The sequence below is a fragment of the Vanellus vanellus genome (genome assembly GCF_965231255.1).
Source record: "Vanellus vanellus genome assembly, chromosome: 5".
NCBI lineage: Eukaryota > Metazoa > Chordata > Aves > Charadriiformes > Charadriidae > Vanellus > Vanellus vanellus.
Genome location: NC_138910.1, coordinates 77,199,637 through 77,205,791, shown reverse-complemented (window position 1 = coordinate 77,205,791; position 6,155 = coordinate 77,199,637).

Here is a 6,155-nt window from a genome sequence, read left to right as displayed (position 1 = left end):
CATTGGGACCTGGGGGTGTGTTACGAATCACACCTTCAGACATGTTTTGCAGTTGTCCCATGGGCTTGAATGTGCTTACTGTTCGTCATACTTGGACTTTTCTCTGTCTTTATTGCAATGGGCTAACTGAGACAAGCTTCATCTCCTGCCTTATTTGGTAGCTGCATGATTTTAAAGTTTACTGTCTCGTTTTTGAAGGTTCTTTTGAGATAAGAAAAAGCTGTTTGATCTTAAGTGCACCAGAATGCGCGCTAATATGCAGCTTCTGTGAAGACAGCTGTGTCATGGGGAGCAAAATATAGCGTATTAAAGTCTAAATCTCAATGAGCACAATAGTATCTAACGTGACATTTAAAGCCGCTGCGCCTCACTACCCCACTTTCCCAATTTATTGTATTTAACTTAAATTGTCTGTCGTGTTAGAAATTGTCTTGAAGGAGTGAAAACCGAATTGTGAAGAACGGTCTGGTGACGCCAAAGCATTGTTAGACTATATTGCAGTTGCGCTCCTGCCGCAGCGACGAGGTTCCTCCTGTGCGTTTCTGAAGTAGAACAGATCCACTGAGAGTATGGGATACACCCCAGTACGCTCTGGTTCCTGGGGGAGGGAAGGACAGAGGGATGTTACTGGGATGGGGAGTTGGAAAACAGCTGCTTGGGGATATTGGAAGGCAGGAGAGACGGCTGCGCTTGCAGGACAGGCTGGACCTCCGGCACCCTGACTAGGGGTTGTCACTCCAGGGTGCCAGCACCCTCCGCTGGAGCAGGATGAGCAGCCAGCTTTTCTGTAGTTCTCTGTCACATCTTTGCGCGTCCCCTGAGGTCTTCTGCCCTTAGGAGCCACCTCTGCCCCAAACAGGCTCTGGTTCATCTGTCTGAGTTTCAGCAGCTGCCTCGCTAGTCCATGCAGGTGAGGACATCTGAGATGGGGAGAGTTTGCTGTGAAAAGTGCCAAAGCCAAGTGAGTGGTTTGCGGTGCATCACAATCCAGGTCAAACAGAAGAGGAACTCGCAATATTGTGCAGTGTTTCATGTCCGACCTGAGCCTGGCTCACGCCAGGGACTCACCTCCTGCAGCTTCGTTGGTGGTTAGTGATTTTTGCGAAGACAATTGTCGGGGCATGCTCTAAAATAAACAGCAACAAGCTTTGCTCCAGGGAAACGATTCCACCGGAGCAAAGTTGTTCATAAGTGTTGTGAGTCTTCTAACATCCGCAAGGTCAAACACTCTTCCGAGGGTTTTTAAGCGATGCTGGTGATGATGGGTTCGTATCACCAGCTTCTGTCTTTTCAGACTGACGTTGTCTAAGTGTAGTTCTTGTAAGAACAACTCAGGCTCTCTGACATCTGAACAATGGAACGTGCATTTAGTTGTAGCCCTCGTGCCGCCTCCACGCTTGTCGACAAGGTTTCTGTGACAGCTTTAAGAAAGGAAGAGCACATTGCATATGTAAAAGAAGAGCGCTCTGTACTCATTACGGGCTTCATAATTAAACTGCCATCCCAAAACATGTCCATTATCCGCTCTGTAACTGTGATATCTTTTGTGTGATAGAAATTTGCCAAGAGGTTCGTTTAGGGTCATGGTCAAAGAGGTCATTGTTTATGCTAAGTGTGATATTCTTCAAAGCTTTTTAAAGAGACACTGTAGAAGCTCTGCAGCAGAGGACCTGAATCGCGGTTCATGGATGCCCGTAAGGACACCTACTGCAGTGCGGTTGCCTGCCCTTCTCCAGAAGCATCGATGTAATCCGATTAAGGAAGTTTTTCAGAGGAGTTGAGTGGCTTTTGTGAATTTGACCACCTTGCCTGAGCATCAAGCTGGAATAAGCACTCTGACACATAGCCATGGTGCGTCTGCCCACTGCTGCGGCGAGCACGGCCAAGGGTAGCAACCTGAATTGGAACTCTGGTGCCCAGATCAGAAAAGCCCTGATCTTTTGAAGTGGCAGTGCCTGGATTTGGATAGTTGGGGTTTGGTTTTTCTTTTTTTGGAGGAAGAGAGGACAGATCGGACAATCTTCAAAGTCAGCAGGATAGTCTGACTGAGGCGTGATTTCAGTAGTGGTTGAATATGGAATCTATAGGCTTAGAAGGCTCCCGTAAAGGACAGAACTTTATCTTGTCCTTGTGATTTTGTGCTTTGATTCAACCGACTAATGATTTATTATGACACGGAGGGTAATAAAAGATGCTATGCGGAAGCTTTTATTGTTTCATTTTGGTACGCATTAAATTTTGGTACTGTCTTTTACTGGTGTTTCTAACTTCCCCCTTTCTGTGCAAGTTTAGATTAATACCCCAGGTATGAAAACTTGGGAAGGCTGCGGGCACAACGCGTGCGTGTTCAGCACCGGTTGCGCTGCTGTAGCCCGTTTCGCTGGTTAAGACGCTTGTCTCAATGGGCTTTACTACACCCCGTGCTACGTTTTCACAAGCGGTTTGCTTGTGAAAAAAAGAGACTCAGTAAACACGGAGGAGCTGTATTTTCTCCACCTCTCTGCTTGAAGACGTTGCTGCTGTGATGTGTGCTGGATCCGGTTGACAAGGCTTAGGAAGCTCCCGAAGCAGTATTTTAGGTAAGTTTTAGTTGTCACGTCCAGCTTTCCCAGGGCAAAACCAACCTGCAGCCCCTTACATCTCCATCAGGAGTGGATAAATCCGACTGGTTTCCAGCCTGGGTTCATTTGCTCCCTGTCTTTTCCTGCCATGTAGACACCTGGCGTTCACCCGTGAGGCCGGGACATGGTTGTCACTGGGGACTCGCAAACCCCGTGGTAGTCACAGTATTGCTAAATTACTTGACCGTGCTCCTGTTTCTCCTGCTATGTATATAGTTGTTCCCCTCCCAGGTTCTTTTCCAGACGGAGGGATTTTGTTGAAGGCGACCCAGCGAGTCTGTGCGGAGGTGGCAGCAGTCCCCAGACTCCCAACTCAGTTTTTCTTCCTTGATGGCTACCGAGGCCGGAGAGCACCCAAGACAGCTGCCAGATTTCAGGTCAAATTATGCCTGCAGATTTGTCTTCCTTTTATATCTCCCCTGCTTCTGTAAATCATCAAAACTAGAGATGAAGACAGCAATTATTACCATCGTGAACCTCTTTTTTTTTTTTAACTTATTTGTAACACAGCACCAAAACTCCTGCTGCGTTGGGCACGGTGCAGCAGCCCAACAAATGCCTGTCCCTCCCCAAACTCTCCAGATTCTGGCGTTTCTTTTGTTTCAGGTTTTTTTGAAGGTGGGATTAAATGTTGTGTATCTTCCCGTGCCTCTGCATTACACTGCCTAAAAAGGAAGGCAATAATTTTTGAGCTGCTCCTGCCGGGGAATTTTTTTGCCTGCTCTAAAATCGCAGGCTCAGAGGGATGCAGGCGTTCGGGTAGTCGGCGTGACATTGACCCCGAGGTAGAAAACAGCTCTGTCTCAAGCGCTTGGCCTTATCTACTCTTCTGTTAGCTGGTTATCTGGAGTCTGCACCTTGCAACCTCAGGTGTATTGTCATCAATCATTTGCTATTTTCTTTTGCGTACTGGTTCCTCTCTGCCCTTCCTTTGTTAATAACCCGGTTTGCCTATATCCATAAAAATATCTGATTGTGATACCATTTATCCAAAGCACCATACATCCATCATGTACTTAGGAGCGAGATAAACAAGGTCTCCTGGGAAATATGCCGCAAGAAATATATAGGATAAATAACTATATCAAATGTATGTCAGTGTGCAAGAGGGGAAAAACCATTCATTAAAGGCAGGGTACAACTGCAGTGTTGTATTGTACCCTCTAAGCTTTAAGTTTAAGTAAGAAACCTACGTTTTTGCTGCTTATCTCATCTAGCTGAACTCTCATGCTGGCCACTTCGGCGTGAGATGTGTAAGCTTCTTTGACTGACATTGTAAATGTGTAATTGCTCATAATCTGTTGTGGTTTGGGCTTTTTTGGGGTTGTTTTTTTTTTTGTTGGTTTTTTTTTTCCCCCCCCAGATCTTGCAGGCAGCTTCTTCCTTTCTTTTGACTTCATCTTTGCTGCTCCCGAGTTTCAGCCGTGCGGATGCCTGAGCCCTGGACGCGGAGGGGGAGGAGAGGGGCTGCTGCCGAGCTGCCTTTGGCATTTGAAGGGAGCCCTTGGCTTTGTACTTCGTTGCCCTGGGTTGCGAGGTGAACGACGAACTCTGCCCCGCGCGTATCCTCGCTTTCATCTCTCTACTCCGACACCGCGCTGTTCAAAGGGGAGAATGAACGACTGCAGGCAAATCCCAGCTTTTTGCTCTTATTTATATGTGCTTCTTGGTGGTATTTCATATGTGGTTTCTTTAATCACTTAGATTTATTTTTTTCTTTTTTTTTTTTTTTTCCTCTTTTTTTCTTTTTTTTTTTTTGTGGTTCTCCGGCCTGTGATCTATCCTGATGGAACTGGCTCTAAAAGCTGAGGGTGCAGGTTGCCTTCCCGCAGGCCCCGTCCCTCCCCAGCCTCCAAGGCTGCCGATCTTTCTGTTTATTAATGTCTTCCCTCTGGTCACAGAAGAGGCTTTCTAACTAAGATGACTTTATATTCACTTACTTTCAGGCATTTTCCCGAGTCCTAAGCAGTCGGTGTAAAGGTAAGAATTGCGGATGAGCCAAACAAGCCCTTGGTGTAAGAGCACCATCTCATGTTTCTACGTAACCTGCCAGCCCAACACCAAACCGCGTTGATAAAGTCGTTGATGGGAAAACTTGTTTTGATCCTGCATTTCCCATTCCTCTGGGATGTCTATATTACAGCGATATATGGGTGCTTCGTGCTGCTGCATTTTCCCACCACAGAAGACATCAGGTTCAAGCCCTTGGGAGAAAATTCATCTCTGGGTGAATATCGCCTTTACCTGGAAAAGCAGAGTTGGTATAAAGGCCACAGCTTTACCACTCCTCGTAGGGATTTTTCACAGGACAATTACATCTCAGAGTTCGAGACGACACAGCTTGTTGGTTTCGTATACGAAACCGGCCTATAGTTGCATTTTCAAGCGAAAGAGAAGTGGTGAAAAAATTGGCCTTTGGCAAACGTGCACACAAAAGAAAACGTGGGGCCAGATCTTCAGGTAGCATAAATCAGCTGCGGCGAAGGAGCGACACTGATTTACATCAGCTAAGTGTCAGGCTCTAAATCACCACTGACACGCTGCTGAAAAACAAGCATTTCCAAGAATCAGAGCTATAGCTGAGCAATTTCTTTCGCTAAACCATGATTCCTTTCTACTCCCTGTTTCCAGTCAAATGTATATAGAAGTGCTCCTTTGTGCTTTGAGGTTTTGTTGCTTTTCGTAATGCCCGACTCCTTCTTAGGGCTTTTTTTTTTTTTTTTTCCCCTCCTCCTTCTTCCCTTGTAATGAAAAGCACAGTAAAATGAAGTGCCGTTCGCTTTCCGTCCACCCCAGGTTTTCACGGCAGTTCATTAAGAAGAGGGAGCTGCGGGCTCTCGCTGTGGTCTCTCTGGACGCAGTTCAATACTGCGTGTATTCTTGTGCAGAGATTTAAGTCTTACATTCAAAAAAGCTCCTTAAATCAAGCAGCCCGTTAGCATCTTCTCCGGCTCCGGGTGGCTGGGAGATAAAACGCCTGCGTGCTAATAGTCAGTTCATCACTGATCTCAAAGAGCAGCCCCCGCCTCCGCTTGTGTGTGAACATCCTCTGCAGAGTGGTTGTGTTCGAGCATATCTATTCATTACGTTATTTATTTATTTAAGATTTTTCATCGGCTTGGGTTCATGTTTCGCAACGATGCTTCGGCGTCTTTAGGCTTAAGCCTGCTCCCATACAGAGCAGCATATGGCTTCGCTGCAAATGCAGCCCTGGCCAATATGCTGGACTTAAAAATCTGACAGCGCCAACTTATAAAAGTTTCATGCTGCATATGTCAATACCAACTGCATAAAAATGCAAGGATCGTGAGCTTTTAATGTGTTTTCCGAAGGCAAATATAAAGATTTCTCTGAGTCAAGCTTACTTGTCTAAACACTTGTAGTACGTTTATTTCATGACACGTTACAGCCCCACGGTCACCCTCCAGCAAAACCACCCGTGTGGATTCTCCGCCATCTCCTGTAGCGCAGCCGTGCTGCCGCGGACTGGTGGGGCTCCCATCACATCTTGGGCAGCCAGGGATGGGGTCAGTC